The 8,308-nt window shown below is 37.6% G+C and overlaps 1 long non-coding RNA gene across 1 annotated transcript in view; it reads left to right on the top strand.

Moving 5' to 3' along the window:
• The first annotated feature begins 7,110 nt into the window (after nt 1–7,110).
• The window catches only part of LOC105500824, a 5,643-nt gene continuing 4,445 nt past the window's right edge, over nt 7,111–8,308 (top strand). The window contains exon 1 of the long non-coding RNA XR_001000087.1: nt 7,111–7,197. This is a non-coding gene — a long non-coding RNA (uncharacterized LOC105500824). The remainder of the gene's footprint in view (nt 7,198–8,308) is intronic.

Raw genomic sequence — 8,308 nt, 5'->3', positions numbered from 1 at the left:
ACACTACAGGGGCTGTGTGGAAAAAGAGACTGCCTTCAAAACTTGTATCTTTTCTATTTTGAAAAATAACTGCAAATCTATTTTAATTTTACAAAGTTAGACTCATAGCATTTTAAATATCAATGTCTTCATTTAACAGAAGTGAAGATGGAGCAAACGCTCAATCAGCTCTGTATTATTCGCTCCTGTTGTGCCAGGGTGCGTTTTTACTCTCACAAAACCCCGTTGGTGTCTGTCCTCCATGTTTTATGAGGGAGAGCTGGATCTTTTGAAGTTTGTATCATCTAAAGCAGGTATATTGAGATGACTATGGATAGAAGTTTACCTGAAAATACTTAAGTTGACAGCTGACAAAGATATAAGAATCCAAAGTATGTTAAAAATTAAGGAGCTGGGGCCCAGGGAAGTGAAGTTACTTCTCCAGCATCACACAGCAGATCCAGGACCCTGTGTGATTTGAAAAGGCTAAGGTATCTAATGATGCTCATAATTTAGTTTACATTTTGTGTCAAACAGATGAGGTCAAGTGGACATTATGTGTATATTCCAAAGCCAAAATTACTGCTTGTAATCTCCATTCATCTCTCTGAAGAAGTAGTGCCTCTTTTATATGGCTTTAACATAATGTATAATCGAAGTGAATTAGGGCAGCCAAAGTTTTAATCACAGGACTGATCTTTTAAAAACGGGTATATGTAAAGTTAATTGCTTATCTATGTGAACAGTAATATATGCTATAAAAAGTTTTCAAGGCAACTTCCTGCCTGTGGTTTAATTTGATAGTCACAATGATAGGAAATTGGCAGGGTTAGGTGGTGGTATCCACATTTTGCCCATGAGGACTTGTGGCTCAGATAATTTGAGTTTTTTCTAGTAAGGTCACTAGGTCCCTAGTGCACAGCCTGCTTTTAGGTACGGATGTGGGATGGGGGTGTCGGCAGACCACAGGTTTTTGACTCTCAGTTTGGGCTCATTTCCATGACTCCTTGCTGCCTCCCTGATTTCTGTCAAATGACCAAAGCACATTTACTAATTACTTCTGCCGCAAGGACTACTCCTTATTAGGCTGTGACAAGCAAGTTTCCTCACATAGCGGGTCAGCTCACTCTGGCCACAGGACCCAGCTTCCTAACCACACATATTAAGAAAGAGAAAAATTAGCACTTTCTGAGACCTACAACCACTTCAAGGGGGAAGAGTGGTGTTTGCACAAATATCTACTCTTGTTTTAACCTAATCATGTGTAAAAAGTGTAATTCACTGTCTTTACCAAAAAAAAAAAGTCATCACAGTCTGCCTGTGCTGGACGCTATGCCAGAGGCTGGAGAGACAAAAGTGAGCAGGATAGGCACCACCCTACCCTTACAAACCCAAAAAGTTAGAGGAAAGGCTATCAGGATGTTACTATGCAATCTGATAGCATTTCAATTTTGGTAACATAAATACTTGAACTAATTAGAATGTGCTACAAATTTTGCCATTCTTTACTTTCCATGTGCCAACATGGAAAATGTGTAACCTTCATCTTTCAATACCTCATCTTAACAGTCTTCTATAAATCAAAAAATCTACCCCAAAAAGCCCTAGGTTTTAACTTTTGAAAAGTTTTTTTATTTATCAGCTTTTCATGTCATGACTAAGATCTGCCATTCAATTTAAAGGAATTCTTTCATTTTAGAGTACCAGTTATTAAAATCCTTTATTCCTACCTCCTTGAGAATCTAACAGAAATTTTATATCCTCTTCCCAGAAAATTTTTTTTAATGTGCATCCTCACACACCATTTTGCATTCGGCGTCAGCAGGCTAGAGGCTTCCTTGAACCTCAGTCATGACCCTCTTTGGGGGTCCACTTTCATAATCAGTATTCTAAACGTAGTAGGCATAAATAGCTTGAATAGAGGAAAGTGGTATGTAGACTCTTGGCCTTCACTTGGACTGAGCATCTCTATCCTTAACTAGTTGGTGTCTCCATTTTTATTAGTCATTGGCTACTGCTTAGCTGAAGCTATTGATTTTAATAGCCTTATTGTTTTGATATGAGGCTGCCACTCTGCAAAAGCCTAATATTGGTGAAGGAACACCAGCCTAAGAACCGTAGTTTGTTTCTAGTATCAATTCTGCAGATTTCTGTGCCTCATTTTTCTCATCTCTAAGATGGGTAGCTGATGGGTGGCCGGGACTGAATCATTTCTAAAATCCTTTACACTGATGAAATTCTGTGATTCCAGTGTAACTACCAAGTTCACTTTCATATACCTCCTGAGACACAGCTGGTCTTAGTAAATTTAGATCCTCCCTGTCCAAAGAAAGTCAAAGTAAGTACCACCATAATTCACTATAGAATGTATTTTTGTCTTTCACGGATCTTACTGGACTCAAAACTGTTACGTTTCCTTAAATTAGATAGAATAAAACAATTGTGAAACACTACTTTTCAAGGAAAAATGTTACAATTTTAAAAGCCTCTTTTTATCCCACCTCTCAGTAGCTACAACTTTCATGTGTGAGTTTCATATATATATATGAAAAAATTTTTCTTATCTCGGACTCTTAAGGAAATGCAATGCTTTTAATATGATCACTGCTGTGTAATTCTCATCTGCCCTGAAACACTTAAGTTCTGTCCATCAATCAATGTCTTTGGGCTATAATATTCAGAGCCTTAAGCAAAACTAGCGCAAAAGCACATCTGTCCTCAAATAAGCACATCATATGTCTGAGCAGTTCAGCACCCTCACTCAAAGTCCACGGCTCTCAGCAATGTGGAAGAACATGTGATTCCTAAAATCACCACCCTTACACACAGTGACACACTCACCAGAAAGTGAGGCTTAACATAGCTTAAGTTGCTGTAGTTTAAAACAGATTGTGAATATCTGTGCTAATTCTGAGAAACAATTAGCAGAGATATTAACCAATTAGCACAGATCACTAATATCTGTGCTAATTGTTAGGCCAGATTAGCACAGATATTGCTACCTTGTGTGAGTAGATAGGGTTAAGGCAATGGCAGAAGGAAAGATTAGTGAAGAATATCAAATAGGTGATTTAATGAAATTGTGAGGCTGAAGTTTGGATAAGGTGAAACAATGCCCTACAATGACATTTATGCCAGTTCTCCATAAATGAGAGTGTTCTACACAAATAAGAAGTTCCTGGCTGTCTTAACAAAATGCTATGGTCCTTTGCATGCTCACACAAATAAGGGTGCCAAGCATGGGAAACAGGTGTCAAGATTGCCCAGGTGGGCAACCCAGCCGCATGCTCCTTAGCCACTGATTAACCTTGTGCAAGTTACTTCACCTGCCTGTGCCTCAAGGCCCCCATGTTTCAATGGGGAGGGTGTGAATACTCATTCCTAAGGTTGTGAGGAGGAATAACTGAGTTAGTATACATCAAACACTTAGGTGCTTGGCACAGAGGGAGCCCTGTGTGTTTGCTATTATTTTGTTTCAGTGGATGATCTTGTGTATTATAAGAAATCAATTTGGAAGGTGAGATACAAATGCAGTCTGAGAAAGTAAAGACATTTTAAAGACATTTTACTGTGTCACGAATTTTCAGAGATCACACTGACACGGTAAAAAGTTGTTTGGTTTTTAGAATTTTTGTTTCAGAATGCATATCCTTCTCCTTAACCAAACGAAAACTACTAAAATACTTCTGAAAATTATTTCCAAGAAAACATTTTGGTGTATCTTTTAGCAGTTACTTTACAACTTAAAAATTAGGATAAACCAAAGAATTATTTTAACTTGGCTTTTACCTGCTTGTAGATAACCTCTGATTTATGTAATGGTTCAATTATACAGTGGTAAATGTATCTGGGCTTGTACTTTTAAAATAGCAAGTGTAACATGTGATAGATGTAGGGTACTTACAAAGTACTCACTAAGCACTGATGACTGATGTCATTAGTATCACGGCTATCATTCATTGAACCCTGATTATGAGGCTGGCACCCAACTAAATGTTTTGCATTGTCACTTCATCTTCACAAGACTTTCTGAGTAGGTTATACCTTTATCTCCATTTTCAGGGAAACAACTAAAACTTAAAGAGGTTTATTAACTTGCCAAATACCACACAGCTAGTAACACTGGTGCGGTATGGAATGGAACCCAGGCAAGCTGAAAACAACAGAACAATGAACACTCCTACTTTTCAATTAGATTTGCTAATCGTTAATATTTACCACATTGGCTTATCTTTCTGTGTCCCTACCCATCTCTCTCTCTATATCTATATGCAAATCTGGCATCTAACTTCTAGATGTTTCAGCACAGATCTCCTAAGAACAAGGACATGGTTCTATGCAATGAAAACACATGATTATAGCATCCAAGAGTGGTTTTTAAAATCTGGGATGAAACTTAGTTTTTACCCACAAGTCCAGACGATGATTTCTACCAGCTTTACTTTATACTTGACAGACTGAGATCCAAGCCTGGAATCTTCTAAAAAGGGTCCACTGCCAATCTGGAATGCCAACAAATCTTATTAATATATCCCCACATTTGTAAGCTTCTACTAAATTCTCCAAGAACCTGCGTGTCGGTTAAGTCCTGAAATGCTCCAGTGCCAAATAAAAGCCCACTGTGCAGAAAGAAATGCCTTTGGAAACTCTCAAACATTTATTCAAAAGTATTTAGTGAGTATGTCAGCTGTATATCCAGCACTGAGGGAAGACTCAGTCTCTGCCATCACATACACCTCAGCACTAAGAAGAGACGCATGAAATAATTACCATCCAGTGTGATAAGTGCTCTGACAGAGGATGGAGAGAGGACTAGCCACCTTGGGGAAGATAGACAAGCAGGGTCCCATCAGGAGATGAGGAGAAACCAGCCTCCAGGAGTGTGCTATCTGAGAGTACAAGATAAGGAAGGCAAAGAGGACAGGTCCATACTTGAACAACTTGAAGTAGGTATATCTAGTGCCTAAGAGTGTGTATGGTGACATCTTGTGGAGCAGCGCTCATGACCCTCATTTGGTTTGTTAAAGCATTGGGTCAAATGCCATGGGAATGTAACATGTAAATGGTCTTTGCCTTGTAACACAGGGTATCCCATCCATGTAAGAGTGAATTTTTAAAAAGGCAAAACCAAATCTTTTGTTTACAGAATTTGCTCTATTTGCCTTAAATAGTTTTTAGCACACAAATTCTTCCTTGCTTGGGGCCATTATGGTGTGTGGAAGCAGAAAAACATAAACTGTAGCTTACAGAAATAGAAAAGCAATTTTGTCCGATGACACAGACATATGGATATAAACAACAAACAGGTAACACATAATAAGTTCCAAATGAGGCATTTTGTTGAAATTCAGTGTTAAGCATAAACAGTGAACTCAAATGCACAAAGGAGGCCTCATGGAAGGGTGACAAAACACTCCAGAGCAGATAACAGCCACCCTATTTTCTGTTCCCTGGGAGTGGGGAGAAAAGACATCAAAATCGAATTATAAATTTTAAAAAGTATTAAAATTCTCTTATGGAAATATGATATTAAGAAGTTTGTTAGACAAATGGAAAACGTTTTGTGGAAACAAGAAATAAGAAAGAATGGCCATCACTTAAAGCAACAAAATACATCTCTCCCACTAGCTCTCCCCTCCCTACCCACAGCTTTATTCACATTTGTTCTATAACATTTCAGCACAGTTCAGACCTGCTGCTGAGCCAGTGTGAGGTCAGGGTGTTGAGGAAGCGAGTCCCCGCAGTCAGACTCCAGCTAGCTGTCATCCTGCTTCTGCTTATTCCACAGAAGCAGTCTGGTGGGGAAGAGGAAATTCCTAACCTTTTTTTTTTTTTTTTTTAACACATCTTCATCAGAAAAGTGATAGCACTAATTACTGTCCATAATAAAACTACTGGGAAGGTAACTTAGCTTGCAAATAAGTTCCACAAAGTCATTTCAGTAAAAGCTTCCTGGTTCTAAAATTGGGAAAAGCAGGATAATCCTCTAAGGCTGCCATTCTTTCTCTTTTGTGCATTTACAACTAAACAGTCACTGATATACATTTCCACAGTGACCCTGCAATATCCACACTGACTTTCTTCTAAGACACTTCAAAAATCCATCACACCTTTATGTGTTAAATATCACTATTGGCATATATCTTTAAAAACATTTATTTTCTTAGTTCTCAAAATACAGAAAAGAATGTTATGCTATTTTGTGTGCAAACTGCTATTTTCAATAAGCTCTTAATTGAGAAATAGTTGCTATTTTTCAATAAAGAACTCTCAATTAGAAATATCAAGAAGTGATGTTAAGTTTTTATGGAAGTAAATAAAATATCATGACATGAAAAGTTTATAATTTTTCCCCTAGCAATGGCTTATTCAGGGAATTTTTCTTATATCTAAAGTTAATGATCTGAAAAGTGGTAATCTTATCATTCACCAAGATTTCAGGATGTAAGTTATTCCTACAGAACAATCCATTTTTACCTTTAAAGATGAGTTTGTGTGCTTCAGAAGATGTGACCGCAGTTGGCCACCATCTCAATCAGTAGTAAGTCACACCATCAATCCCTTGTTAATGATGGAACTCATGTGAAGTTAAGAGGAAACATAATACTCTTTACCTCATTCCCTGGTAGCAGAGAAGTTGACTCATCTTTAACGTCAGTTACTGAGATGTAACGCAGAATCATATTCTACAGAAAATATGTGATAAACTTTACACAAATAAATACACTTTAGAAAGGCAGTCATTTGGATTTTCTTTTTGTCAGAGAACACTGCAAGTCTTCAAGAAGAATCTCTGAGAAATTAAACACTTTATATGACATTTTATAGCATGTAGAGAGGTTGAAACTCAGAGAACTAAAACTCAGATGATAGTCTAAATACTTAATTTGTTGCTGCTTTATGCTGTACATGAAAAGTGTGAGCTTAAATTATAAATAAAAAACTACTGAACTATCAAACTATTTGGAGTACATCCTTATCTTTCCTCTAAATTACTCTTTTCTCCCATTAACATCTACCTATCCCAGGTCCTCTACTCCTCAGCCCTTGATCTCTGCTTTCAAAGATGACTAACTAACCTAATAAACACATCTAAGGCGATGTGTCAACTTCAACCCAACCCTCTTTCCCCAGATAACTGTCTGCATTTCAAGAACAACCTACCAGAGACCTTACCTGTCACCTTGGCTCTCCCACCCAATGGAGATGGCTCTAATGGTAAGGAATTCTGTCTTAAGTAACAGGGAGGGGAAACACTCTGACAGATGCAGAGTTTTCATAGAGGCAGGTTGTTGGTGCATCATGTGGGCAGCCACTTTCAACTTTTGACCCTGCCTCAAAAGGTAACCAAGAAATCGTTATTCTAAAGATTATGACAAATCCAAAGTTTCACATAATCCTGATTTTTATATACTTGGATTAATCACTGCTTATTTCCATGACATAAACCCAAACTTTAGCTGCAGAATATAGAGAATCAGAATAAATTCTGATAGAAAAGCCAGATACTGCTTCCACATATGCAAATATATGCTAATTGCTTTTAGCAAATGGATGCAAATAGGAATCAACATTATTCCATCTTAATGATTATGTTTTTGATTGGTACACATAAATGTTAGTGGGAAAATATTTAGAAGAAGTTTGGACCTAAACTAAATCACTTCAATTTTCAACAACATAATTACATTTCACCTACTAAAATGGCTTTGGACCTAGAATTTGTATTGCTACATCAATATAAGATGACTTTCAGTAAAAAGAGATGTACATTTGATTTGTAACAACAAATTGGTAGTTTTAAATTATTTGTATATTTCAGGGTAAATAAATTTAGAGCTATCCCACAGTCGCTTTGGTTCTGAAATTCGACCGCTGTAACTTTTTTTAAAGAAAACTTTACGGTGTGCAGTTCCTTTGGTTGCAAATATTAAATTGTTGGTGCTGAGAATAAGCAGCAATATAGAAATATACATAATTGTAGAAGAATATAACCTATGATTTAGACATAAAACGAGATCCTTACAAGATAAAGAGTTATGGAGATGTATGCTAATGATGGTTGTACAACATTATGACTGTTTAATACAGCTGACCTGTACACTTAAAAGTGGTTAAGATGGCCAGGCACGGTGGCTCACGCCTGTAATCCCAGCACTTTGGGAGGCCGAGGTGGGTGGATCACGAGGTCAGGAGATCGAGACCATCCTGGCTAACACGATGAAACACTTTGGGAGGCCGAGGTGGGTGGATCACGAGGTCAGGAGATCGAGACCATCCTGGCTAACACGGTGAAACCCCGTCTCTACTAAAAATACAAAAAATTAGC

Source organism: Colobus angolensis, unplaced genomic scaffold, assembly GCF_000951035.1.
Source record: "Colobus angolensis palliatus isolate OR3802 unplaced genomic scaffold, Cang.pa_1.0 Scaffold69, whole genome shotgun sequence".
In the NCBI taxonomy this organism is placed as follows: domain Eukaryota; kingdom Metazoa; phylum Chordata; class Mammalia; order Primates; family Cercopithecidae; genus Colobus; species Colobus angolensis.
The sequence above is the reverse complement of the archived record's forward strand: the minus strand, read 5'-3'. Positions and strand labels throughout refer to the sequence as shown.